Source organism: Petromyzon marinus, chromosome 17 (assembly GCF_048934315.1).
Source record: "Petromyzon marinus isolate PM22_M1 ecotype Great Lakes invasive population chromosome 17, UKy_Petmar_22M1.pri1.0, whole genome shotgun sequence".
NCBI classification, from domain to species: Eukaryota; Metazoa; Chordata; class Hyperoartia; order Petromyzontiformes; family Petromyzontidae; genus Petromyzon; species Petromyzon marinus.
The window spans coordinates 7,205,328-7,219,078 of record NC_133683.1 but is presented as its reverse complement, the minus strand read 5'-3'; positions in this window follow the sequence as shown (position 1 = coordinate 7,219,078).

The window sequence follows — 13,751 nt, the reverse complement described above, 5'->3', positions numbered from 1 at the left end:
CTTAGCTTGCAAGAACTAAGAGACACAGTGTGGCCATGTGGCCTTAATGAGAGAGACTGATTCCAGCTTAGGTTGCAAGAACTAAGAGACACAGTGTGGCCATGTGGCCTTAATGAGAGAGACTCACTCCAGCTTAGCTTGCAAGAACTAAGAGACACTGTGTGGCCATGTGGCCTTAATGAGAAAGACTCACTCCAGCTTAGCTTGCAAGAACTAAGAGATTCAGTATGGCCATGTAGCCTTAATGAGAGAGACTGACTCCAACTTAACTTGCAAGAACTAAGATACACTGTGTGGCCATGTGGCCTTAATGAGAGAGACTGACTCCAGCTTAGCTTGCAAGAACTAAGATACACAGTGTGGCCATGTGGCCTTAATGAGAGAGATTGACTCCAGCTTAGCTTGCAAGAACTAAGAGACACAGTGTGGCCATGTGGCCTTAATGAGAGAGACTGATTCCAGCATAGCTTGCAAGAACTAAGAGCCACAGTGTGGCCATGTGGCCTTAATGAGAGAGACTGATTCCAGCATAGCTTGCAAGAACTAAGAGACACAGTGTCGCCATGTGGCCTTAATGAGAGAGACTGACTCCAGCTTAGCTTGCAAGAACTAAGAGACACAGTGTGACCATGTGACCTTAATGAGAGAGACTGACTCCAGCTTAGCTTGCAAGAACTAAGAGACACTGTGTGGCCATGTGGCCTTAATGAGAGAGACTGACTCCAGCTTAGCTTGCAAGAACTAAGAGACACTGTGTGGCCATGTGGCCTTAATGAGAGAGACTGACTCCAACTTAACTTGCAAGAACTAAGAGACACTGTGTGGCCATGTGGAACCAATGAGAGAGACTCACTCCAGCTTAGCTTGCAAGAACTAAGAGACACAGTGTGGCCATGTGGTCTTAATGAGAGACTCACTCCAGCTTAGCTTGCAAGAACTAAGAGACACTGTGTGGCCATGTGGCCTTAATGAGAAAGACTCACTCCAGCTTAGCTTGCAAGAACTAAGAGACTCAGTGTGGCCATGTGGCCTTAATGAGAGAGACTGACTCCAACTTAACTTGCAAGAACTAAGAGACACTGTGTGGCCATGTGGCCTTAATGAGAGAGACTCACTCCAGCTTAGCTTGCAAGAACTAAGAGACACAGTGTGGCCAAGTGGCCTTAATGAGAGACTCACTCCAGCTTAGCTTGCAAGAACTAAGAGACACAGTGTGGCCATGTGGCCTTAATGAGAGAGACTCACTCCAGCTTAGCTTGCAAGAACTAAGAGACACTGTGTGGCCATGTGGCCTTAATGAGAGAGACTCACTCCAGCTTAGCTTGCAAGAACTAAGAGACACAGTGTGGCCATGTGGCCTTAATGAGAGACTCACTCCAGCTTACCTTGCAAGAACTAAGAGACAGTGTGGCCATGTGGCCTTAATGAGAGAGACTGACTCCAGCTTAGCTTGCAAGAACTAAGAGACACAGTGTGGCCATGTGGCCTTAATGAGAGAGACTGATTCCAGCTTAGCTTGCAAGAACTAAGAGACACAGTGTGGCCATGTGGCCTTAATGAGAGAGACTGACTCCAGCTTAGCTTGCAAGAACTAAGAGACACAGTGTGACCATGTGACCTTAATGAGAGAGACTGACTCCAGCTTAGCTTGCAAGAACTAAGAGACACTGTGTGGCCATGTGGCCTTAATGAGAGAGACTGACTCAAGCTTAGCTTGAAAGAACTAAGAGACACAGTGTGGCCATGTGGCCTTAATGAGAGAGACTCACTCCAGCTTAGCTTGCAAGAACTAAGAGACACTGTGTGGCCATGTGGCCTTAATGAGAAAGACTCACTCCAGCTTAGCTTGCAAGAACTAAGAGACTCAGTGTGGCCATGTGGCCTTAAAGAGAGAGACTGACTCCAACTGAACTTGCAAGAACTAAGATACACTGTGTGGCCATGTGGCCTTAATGAGAGAGACTCACTCCAGCTTAGCTTGCAAGAACTAAGAGACACAGTGTGGCCAAGTGGCCTTAATGAGAGACTCACTCCAGCTTAGCTTGCAAGAACTAAGAGACACAGTGTGGCCATGTGGCCTTAATGAGAGAGACTCACTCCAGCTTAGCTTGCAAGAACTAAGAGACACAGTGTGGCCATGTGGCCTTAATGAGAGAGACTGATTCCAGCTTAGCTTGCAAGAACTAAAAGACACAGTGTGGCCATGTGGCCTTAATGAGAGAGACTGACTCCAGCTTAGCTTGCAAGAACTAAGAGACACAGTGTGACCATGTGACCTTAATGAGAGAGACTGACTCCAGCTTAGCTTGCAAGAACTAAGAGACACTGTGTGGCCATGTGGCCTTAATGAGAGAGACTGACTCAAGCTTAGCTTGAAAGAACTAAGAGACACAGTGTGGCCATGTGGCCTTAATGAGAGAGACTCACTCCAGCTTAGCTTGCAAGAACTAAGAGACACTGTGTGGCCATGTGGCCTTAATGAGAAAGACTCACTCCAGCTTAGCTTGCAAGAACTAAGAGACTCAGTGTGGCCATGTGGCCTTAAAGAGAGAGACTGACTCCAACTGAACTTGCAAGAACTAAGATACACTGTGTGGCCATGTGGCCTTAATGAGAGAGACTCACTCCAGCTTAGCTTGCAAGAACTAAGAGACACAGTGTGGCCAAGTGGCCTTAATGAGAGACTCACTCCAGCTTAGCTTGCAAGAACTAAGAGACACAGTGTGGCCATGTGGCCTTAATGAGAGAGACTCACTCCAGCTTAGCTTGCAAGAACTAAGAGACACAGTGTGGCCATGTGGCCTTAATGAGAGAGACTGATTCCAGCTTAGCTTGCAAGAACTAAGAGACACAGTGTGGCCATGTGGCCTTAATGAGAGAGACTGACTCCAGCTTAGCTTGCAAGAACTAAGAGACACAGTGTGACCATGTGACCTTAATGAGAGAGACTGACTCCAGCTTAGCTTGCAAGAACTAAGAGACACTGTGTGGCCATGTGGCCTTAATGAGAGAGACTGACTCAAGCTTAGCTTGAAAGAACTAAGAGACACAGTGTGGCCATGTGGCCTTAATGAGAGAGACTCACTCCAGCTTAGCTTGCAAGAACTAAGAGACACTGTGTGGCCATGTGGCCTTAATGAGAAAGACTCACTCCAGCTTAGCTTGCAAGAACTAAGAGACTCAGTGTGGCCATGTGGCCTTAAAGAGAGAGACTGACTCCAACTGAACTTGCAAGAACTAAGATACACTGTGTGGCCATGTGGCCTTAATGAGAGAGACTCACTCCAGCTTAGCTTGCAAGAACTAAGAGACACAGTGTGGCCATGTGGCCTTAATGAGAGACTCACTCCAGCTTAGCTTGCAAGAACTAAGAGACACAGTGTGGCCATGTGGCCTTAATGAGAGAGACTGATTCCAGCTTAGGTTGCAAGAACTAAGAGACACAGTGTGGCCATGTGGCCTTAATGAGAGAGACTCACTCCAGCTTAGCTTGCAAGAACTAAGAGACACTGTGTGGCCATGTGGCCTTAATGAGAAAGACTCACTCCAGCTTAGCTTGCAAGAACTAAGAGATTCAGTATGGCCATGTGGCCTTAATGAGAGAGACTGACTCCAACTTAACTTGCAAGAACTAAGATACACTGTGTGGCCATGTGGCCTTAATGAGAGAGACTGACTCCAGCTTAGCTTGCAAGAACTAAGATACACAGTGTGGCCATGTGGCCTTAATGAGAGAGATTGACTCCAGCTTAGCTTGCAAGAACTAAGAGACACAGTGTGGCCATGTGGCCTTAATGAGAGAGACTGATTCCAGCATAGCTTGCAAGAACTAAGAGCCACAGTGTGGCCATGTGGCCTTAAAGAGAGAGACTGATTCCAGCATAGCTTGCAAGAACTAAGAGACACAGTGTCGCCATGTGGCCTTAATGAGAGAGACTGACTCCAGCTTAGCTTGCAAGAACTAAGAGACACAGTGTGACCATGTGACCTTAATGAGAGAGACTGACTCCAGCTTAGCTTGCAAGAACTAAGAGACACTGTGTGGCCATGTGGCCTTAATGAGAGAGACTGACTCCAGCTTAGCTTGCAAGAACTAAGAGACACTGTGTGGCCATGTGGCCTTAATGAGAGAGACTGACTCCAGCTTAGCTTGCAAGAACTAAGAGACACAGTGTGACCATGTGACCTTAATGAGAGAGACTGACTCCAGCTTAGCTTGCAAGAACTAAGAGACACAGTGTGGCCATGTGGCCTTAATGAGAGACTCACTCCAGCTTAGCTTGCAAGAACTAAGAGACACAGTGTGGCCATGTGGCCTTAATGAGAGAGACTGATTCCAGCTTAGGTTGCAAGAACTAAGAGACACAGTGTGGCCATGTGGCCTTAATGAGAGAGACTCACTCCAGCTTAGCTTGCAAGAACTAAGAGACACTGTGTGGCCATGTGGCCTTAATGAGAAAGACTCACTCCAGCTTAGCTTGCAAGAACTAAGAGATTCAGTATGGCCATGTGGCCTTAATGAGAGAGACTGACTCCAACTTAACTTGCAAGAACTAAGATACACTGTGTGGCCATGTGGCCTTAATGAGAGAGACTGACTCCAGCTTAGCTTGCAAGAACTAAGATACACAGTGTGGCCATGTGGCCTTAATGAGAGAGATTGACTCCAGCTTAGCTTGCAAGAACTAAGAGCCACAGTGTGGCCATGTGGCCTTAATGAGAGAGACTGATTCCAGCATAGCTTGCAAGAACTAAGAGACACAGTGTCGCCATGTGGCCTTAATGAGAGAGACTGACTCCAGCTTAGCTTGCAAGAACTAAGAGACACAGTGTGACCATGTGACCTTAATGAGAGAGACTGACTCCAGCTTAGCTTGCAAGAACTAAGAGACACTGTGTGGCCATGTGGCCTTAATGAGAGAGACTGACTCCAGCTTAGCTTGCAAGAACTAAGAGACACAGTGTGGCCATGTGGCCTTAATGAGAGAGATTGACTCCAGCTTAGCTTGCAAGAACTAAGAGACACAGTGTGGCCATGTGGCCTTAATGAGAGAGACTGATTCCAGCATAGCTTGCAAGAACTAAGAGACACAGTGTGGCCATGTGGCCTTAATGAGAGAGACTGACTCCAGCTTAGCTTGCAAGAACTAAGAGACACAGTGTGACCATGTGACCTTAATGAGAGAGACTGACTCCAGCTTAGCTCAAGAACTAAGAGACACTGTGTGGCCATGTGGCCTTAATGAGAGAGACTGACTCCAGCTTAGCTTGCAAGAACTAAGAGACACAGTGTGACCATGTGACCTTAATGAGAGAGACTGACTCCAGCTTAGCTTGCAAGAACTAAGAGACACAGTGTGACCATGTGACCTTAATGAGAGAGACTGACTCAAGCTTAGCTTGCAAGAACTAAGAGACACTGTGTGGCCATGTGGCCTTAATGAGAGAGACTGACTCAAGCTTAGCTTGCAAGAACTAAGAGACACAGTGTGGCCATGTGGCCTTAATGAGAGACTCACTCCAGCTTAGCTTGCAAGAACTAAGAGACACAGTGTGGCCATGTGGCCTTAATGAGAGAGACTCACTCCAGCTTAGCTTGCAAGAACTAAGAGACACTGTGTGGCCATGTGGCCTTAATGAGAGACTCACTCCAGCTTAGCTTGCAAGAACTAAGAGACACAGTGTGGCCATGTGGCCTTAATGAGAGACTCACTCCAGCGTAGCTTGCAAGAACTAAGAGACACAGTGTTGCCATGTGGCCTTAATGAGAGAGACTGACTCCAGCTTAGCTTGCAAGAACTAAGAGACACTGTGTGGCCATGTGGCCTTAATGAGAGAGACTCACTCCAGCTTAGCTTGCAAGAACTAAGAGACACAGTGTGGCCATGTGGCCTTAATGAGAGAGACTGACTCCAGCTTAGCTTGCAAGAACTAAGAGACACAGTGTGGCCATGTGGCCTTAATGAGAGAGACTGACTCCAGCTTAGCTTGCAAGAACTAAGAGACACTGTGTGGCCATGTGGCCTTAATGAGAGAGACTGACTCAAGCTTAGCTTGAAAGAACTAAGAGACACAGTGTGGCCATGTGACCTTAATGAGAGAGACTGATTCCAGCTTAGCTTGCAAGAACTAAGAGACACAGTGTGGCCATGTGGCCCTAATGAGAAAGACTGACTCCAGCTTAGCTTGCAAGAACTAAGATACACTGTGTGGCCATGTGGGCTTAATGAGAGAGACTGACTCAAGCTTAGCTTGAAAGAACTAAGAGACACAGTGTGGCCATGTGGCCTTAATGAGACTCACTCCAGCTTAGCTTGCAAGAACTAAGAGACTCAGTGTGGCCATGTGGCCTTAATGAGAGAGACTGACTCCAACTTAACTTGCAAGAACTAAGAGACACTGTGTGGCCATGTGGCCTTAATGAGAGAGACTCACTCCAGCTTAGCTTGCAAGAACTAAGAGACACTGTGTGGCCATGTGGCCTTAATGAGAGAGACTCACTCCAGCTTAGCTTGCAAGAACTAAGAGACACAGTGTGGCCATGTGGCCTTAATGAGAGACTCACTCCAGCTTACCTTGCAAGAACTAAGAGACAGTGTGGCCATGTGGCCTTAATGAGAGAGACTGACTCCAGCTTAGCTTGCAAGAACTAAGAGACACAGTGTGGCCATGTGGCCTTAATGAGAGAGACTGATTCCAGCTTAGCTTGCAAGAACTAAGAGACACAGTGTGGCCATGTGGCCTTAATGAGAGAGACTGACTCCAGCTTAGCTTGCAAGAACTAAGAGACACAGTGTGACCATGTGACCTTAATGAGAGAGACTGACTCCAGCTTAGCTTGCAAGAACTAAGAGACACTGTGTGGCCATGTGGCCTTAATGAGAGAGACTGACTCAAGCTTAGCTTGAAAGAACTAAGAGACACAGTGTGGCCATGTGGCCTTAATGAGAGAGACTCACTCCAGCTTAGCTTGCAAGAACTAAGAGACACTGTGTGGCCATGTGGCCTTAATGAGAAAGACTCACTCCAGCTTAGCTTGCAAGAACTAAGAGACTCAGTGTGGCCATGTGGCCTGAAAGAGAGAGACTGACTCCAACTGAACTTGCAAGAACTAAGATACACTGTGTGGCCATGTGGCCTTAATGAGAGAGACTCACTCCAGCTTAGCTTGCAAGAACTAAGAGACACAGTGTGGCCATGTGGCCTTAATGAGAGACTCACTCCAGCTTAGCTTGCAAGAACTAAGAGACACAGTGTGGCCATGTGGCCTTAATGAGAGAGACTGATTCCAGCTTAGGTTGCAAGAACTAAGAGACACAGTGTGACCATGTGACCTTAATGAGAGAGACTGACTCAAGCTTAGCTTGCAAGAACTAAGAGACACTGTGTGGCCATGTGGCCTTAATGAGAGAGACTGACTCAAGCTTAGCTTGCAAGAACTAAGAGACACAGTGTGGCCATGTGGCCTTAATGAGAGACTCACTCCAGCTTAGCTTGCAAGAACTAAGAGACACAGTGTGGCCATGTGGCCTTAATGAGAGAGACTCACTCCAGCTTAGCTTGCAAGAACTAAGAGACACTGTGTGGCCATGTGGCCTTAATGAGAGACTCACTCCAGCTTAGCTTGCAAGAACTAAGAGACACAGTGTGGCCATGTGGCCTTAATGAGAGACTCACTCCAGCGTAGCTTGCAAGAACTAAGAGACACAGTGTTGCCATGTGGCCTTAATGAGAGAGACTGACTCCAGCTTAGCTTGCAAGAACTAAGAGACACTGTGTGGCCATGTGGCCTTAATGAGAGAGACTCACTCCAGCTTAGCTTGCAAGAACTAAGAGACACAGTGTGGCCATGTGGCCTTAATGAGAGAGACTGACTCCAGCTTAGCTTGCAAGAACTAAGAGACACAGTGTGGCCATGTGGCCTTAATGAGAGAGACTGACTCCAGCTTAGCTTGCAAGAACTAAGAGACACTGTGTGGCCATGTGGCCTTAATGAGAGAGACTGACTCAAGCTTAGCTTGAAAGAACTAAGAGACACAGTGTGGCCATGTGACCTTAATGAGAGAGACTGATTCCAGCTTAGCTTGCAAGAACTAAGAGACACAGTGTGGCCATGTGGCCCTAATGAGACAGACTGACTCCAGCTTAGCTTGCAAGAACTAAGATACACTGTGTGGCCATGTGGGCTTAATGAGAGAGACTGACTCAAGCTTAGCTTGAAAGAACTAAGAGACACAGTGTGGCCATGTGGCCTTAATGAGACTCACTCCAGCTTAGCTTGCAAGAACTAAGAGACTCAGTGTGGCCATGTGGCCTTAATGAGAGAGACTGACTCCAACTTAACTTGCAAGAACTAAGAGACACTGTGTGGCCATGTGGCCTTAATGAGAGAGACTCACTCCAGCTTAGCTTGCAAGAACTAAGAGACACTGTGTGGCCATGTGGCCTTAATGAGAGAGACTCACTCCAGCTTAGCTTGCAAGAACTAAGAGACACAGTGTAGCCATGTGGCCTTAATGAGAGACTCACTCCAGCTTACCTTGCAAGAACTAAGAGACAGTGTGGCCATGTGGCCTTAATGAGAGAGACTGACTCCAGCTTAGCTTGCAAGAACTAAGAGACACAGTGTGGCCATGTGGCCTTAATGAGAGAGACTGATTCCAGCTTAGCTTGCAAGAACTAAGAGACACAGTGTGGCCATGTGGCCTTAATGAGAGAGACTGACTCCAGCTTAGCTTGCAAGAACTAAGAGACACAGTGTGACCATGTGACCTTAATGAGAGAGACTGACTCCAGCTTAGCTTGCAAGAACTAAGAGACACTGTGTGGCCATGTGGCCTTAATGAGAGAGACTGACTCAAGCTTAGCTTGAAAGAACTAAGAGACACAGTGTGGCCATGTGGCCTTAATGAGAGAGACTCACTCCAGCTTAGCTTGCAAGAACTAAGAGACACTGTGTGGCCATGTGGCCTTAATGAGAAAGACTCACTCCAGCTTAGCTTGCAAGAACTAAGAGACTCAGTGTGGCCATGTGGCCTGAAAGAGAGAGACTGACTCCAACTGAACTTGCAAGAACTAAGATACACTGTGTGGCCATGTGGCCTTAATGAGAGAGACTCACTCCAGCTTAGCTTGCAAGAACTAAGAGACACAGTGTGGCCATGTGGCCTTAATGAGAGACTCACTCCAGCTTAGCTTGCAAGAACTAAGAGACACAGTGTGGCCATGTGGCCTTAATGAGAGAGACTGATTCCAGCTTAGGTTGCAAGAACTAAGAGACACAGTGTGGCCATGTGGCCTTAATGAGAGAGACTCACTCCAGCTTAGCTTGCAAGAACTAAGAGACACTGTGTGGCCATGTGGCCTTAATGAGAAAGACTCACTCCAGCTTAGCTTGCAAGAACTAAGAGATTCAGTATGGCCATGTGGCCTTAATGAGAGAGACTGACTCCAACTTAACTTGCAAGAACTAAGATACACTGTGTGGCCATGTGGCCTTAATGAGAGAGACTGACTCCAGCTTAGCTTGCAAGAACTAAGATACACAGTGTGGCCATGTGGCCTTAATGAGAGAGATTGACTCCAGCTTAGCTTGCAAGAACTAAGAGACACAGTGTGGCCATGTGGCCTTAATGAGAGAGACTGATTCCAGCATAGCTTGCAAGAACTAAGAGACACAGTGTGGCCATGTGGCCTTAATGAGAGAGACTGATTCCAGCATAGCTTGCAAGAACTAAGAGACACAGTGTGGCCATGTGGCCTTAATGAGAGAGACTGACTCCAGCTTAGCTTGCAAGAACTAAGAGACACAGTGTGACCATGTGACCTTAATGAGAGAGACTGACTCCAGCTTAGCTTGCAAGAAATAAGAGACACTGTGTGGCCATGTGGCCTTAATGAGAGAGACTGACTCCAGCTTAGCTTGCAAGAACTAAGAGACACAGTGTGGCCATGTGGCCTTAATGAGAGAGATTGACTCCAGCTTAGCTTGCAAGAACTAAGAGACACAGTGTGGCCATGTGGCCTTAATGAGAGAGACTGATTCCAGCATAGCTTGCAAGAACTAAGAGACACAGTGTGGCCATGTGGCCTTAATGAGAGAGACTGACTCCAGCTTAGCTTGCAAGAACTAAGAGACACAGTGTGACCATGTGACCTTAATGAGAGAGACTGACTCCAGCTTAGCTTGCAAGAACTAAGAGACACTGTGTGGCCATGTGGCCTTAATGAGATAGACTGACTCCAGCTTAGCTTGCAAGAACTAAGAGACACAGTGTGACCATGTGACCTTAATGAGAGAGACTGACTCCAGCTTAGCTTGCAAGAACTAAGAGACACAGTGTGACCGTGTGACCTTAATGAGAGAGACTGACTCAAGCTTAGCTTGCAAGAACTAAGAGACACTGTGTGGCCATGTGGCCTTAATGAGAGAGACTGACTCAAGCTTAGCTTGCAAGAACTAAGAGACACAGTGTGGCCATGTGGCCTTAATGAGAGACTCACTCCAGCTTAGCTTGCAAGAACTAAGAGACACAGTGTGGCCATGTGGCCTTAATGAGAGAGACTCACTCCAGCTTAGCTTGCAAGAACTAAGAGACACTGTGTGGCCATGTGGCCTTAATGAGAGACTCACTCCAGCTTAGCTTGCAAGAACTAAGAGACACAGTGTGGCCATGTGGCCTTAATGAGAGACTCACTCCAGCGTAGCTTGCAAGAACTAAGAGACACAGTGTTGCCATGTGGCCTTAATGAGAGAGACTGACTCCAGCTTAGCTTGCAAGAACTAAGAGACACTGTGTGGCCATGTGGCCTTAATGAGAGAGACTCACTCCAGCTTAGCTTGCAAGAACTAAGAGACACAGTGTGGCCATGTGGCCTTAATGAGAGAGACTGACTCCAGCTTAGCTTGCAAGAACTAAGAGACACAGTGTGGCCATGTGGCCTTAATGAGAGAGACTGACTCCAGCTTAGCTTGCAAGAACTAAGAGACACTGTGTGGCCATGTGGCCTTAATGAGAGAGACTGACTCAAGCTTAGCTTGAAATAACTAAGAGACACAGTGTGGCCATGTGACCTTAATGAGAGAGACTGATTCCAGCTTAGCTTGCAAGAACTAAGAGACACAGTGTGGCCATGTGGCCTTAATGAGAAAGACTGACTCCAGCTTAGCTTGCAAGAACTAAGAGACACAGTGTGACCATGTGACCTTAATGAGAGAGACTGACTCCAGCTTAGCTTGCAAGAACTAAGATACACTGTGTGGCCATGTGGCCTTAATGAGACTCACTCCAGCTTAGCTTGCAAGAACTAAGAGACACAGTGTGGCCATGTGGCCTTAATGAGAGACTTACTCCAGCTTAGCTTGCAAGAACTAAGAGACACTGTGTGGCCATGTGGCCTTAATGAGAAAGACTCACTCCAGCTTAGCTTGCAAGAACTAAGAGACTCAATGTGGCCATGTGGCCTTAATGAGAGAGACTGACTCCAACTTAACTTGCAAGAACTAAGAGACACTGTGTGGCCATGTGGCCTTAATGAGAGAGACTCACTCCAGCTTAGCTTGCAAGAACTAAGAGACACAGTGTGGCCAAGTGGCCTTAATGAGAGACTCACTCCAGCTTAGCTTGCAAGAACTAAGAGACACTGTGTGGCCATGTGGCCTTAATGAGAGAGACTAACTCCAGCTTAGCTTGCAAGAACTAAGAGACACTGTGTGGCCATGTGGCCTTAATGAAAGAGATTCACTCCAGCTTAGCTTGCAAGAACTAAGAGACACAGTGTGGCCATGTGGCCTTAATGAGAGAGACTGACTCCAGCTTAGCTTGCAAGAACTAAGAGACACAGTGTGGCCATGTGGCCTTAATGAGAGAGACTGACTCCAGCTTAGCTTGCAAGAACTAAGAGACACAGTGTGGCCATGTGGCCTTAATGAGAGAGACTGATTCCAGCTTAGCTTGCAAGAACTAAGAGACACAATGGGGCCATGTGGCCTTAATGAGAGAGACTGACTCCAGCTTAGCTTGCAAGAACTAAGAGACACAGTGTGACCATGTGACCTTAATGAGAGAGACTGACTCCAGCTTAGCTTGCAAGAACTAAGAGACACTGTGTGGCCATGTGGCCTTAATGAGAGAGACTGACTCAAGCTTAGCTTGAAAGAACTAAGAGACAGTGTGGCCATGTGGCCTTAATGAGAGAGACTCACTCCAGCATAGCTGCAAGAACTAAGAGACACTGTGTGGCCATGTGGCCTTAATGAGAAAGTCTCACTCCAGCTTAGCTTGCAAGAACTAAGAGACTCAGTGTGGCCATGTGGCCTTAATGAGAGAGATTGACTCCAACTTAACTTGCAAGAACTAAGATACACTGTGTGGCCATGTGGCCTTAATGAGAGAGACTCACTCCAGCTTAGCTTGCAAGAACTAAGAGACACAGTGTGGCCATGTGGCCTTAATGAGAGACTCACTCCAGCTTAGCTTGCAAGAACTAAGAGACAGTGTGGCCATGTGGCCTTAATGAGAGAGACTGACTCCAGCTTAGCTTGCAAGAACTAAGAGACACAGTGTGGCCATGTGGCCTTAATGAGAGAGACTGATTCCAGCTTAGCTTGCAAGAACTAAGAGACACAGTGTGGCCATGTGGCCTTAATGAGAGAGACTGACTCCAGCTTAGCTTGCAAGAACTAAGAGACACAGTGTGGCCATGTGGCCTTCATGAGAGAGACTGACTCCAGCTTAGCTTGCAAGAACTAAGAGACACAGTGCGGCCATGTGGCCGTAATGAGAGAGACTGATTCCAGCATAGCTTGCAAAACTAAGAGACACAGTGTGGCCATGTGGCCTTAATGAGAGAGACTGACTCCAGCTTAGCTTGCAAGAACTAAGAGACACAGTGTGACCATGTGACCTTAATGAGAGAGACTGACTCCAGCTTAGCTTGCAAGAACTAAGAGACACTGTGTGGCCATGTGGCCTTAATGAGAGAGACTGACTCCAGCTTAGCTTGCAAGAACTAAGAGACACAGTGTGACCATGTGACCTTAATGAGAGAGACTGACTCAAGCTTAGCTTGCAAGAACTAAGAGACACTGTGTGGCCATGTGGCCTTAATGAGAGAGACTGACTCAAGCTTAGCTTGCAAGAACTAAGAGACACAGTGTGGCCATGTGGCCTTAATGAGAGAGACTCACTCCAGCTTAGCTTGCAAGAACTAAGAGACACTGTGTGGCCATGTGGCCTTAATGAGAAAGACTCACTCCAGCTTAGCTTGCAAGAACTAAGAGACTCAGTGTGGCCATGTGGCCTTAATGAGAGAGACTGACTCCAACTTAACTTGCAAGAACTAAGATACACTGTGTGGCCATGTGGCCTTAATGAGAGAGACTCACTCCAGCTTAGCTTGCAAGAACTAAGAGACACAGTGTGGCCATGTGGCCTTAATGAGAGACTCACTCCAGCTTAGCTTGCAAGAACTAAGAGACACAGTGTGGCCATGTGGCCTTAATGAGAGAGACTGACTCCAGCTTAGCTTGCAAGAACTAAGAGACACAGTGTGGCCATGTGGCCTTAATGAGAGAGACTGACTCCAGCTTAGCTTGCAAGAACTAAGAGACACAGTGTGACCATGTGACCTTAATGAGAGAGACTGACTCCAGCTTAGCTTGCAAGAACTAAGAGACACTGTGTGGCCATGTGGCCTTAATGAGAGAGACTGACTCAAGCTTAGCTTGCAAGAACTAAGAGACACAGTGT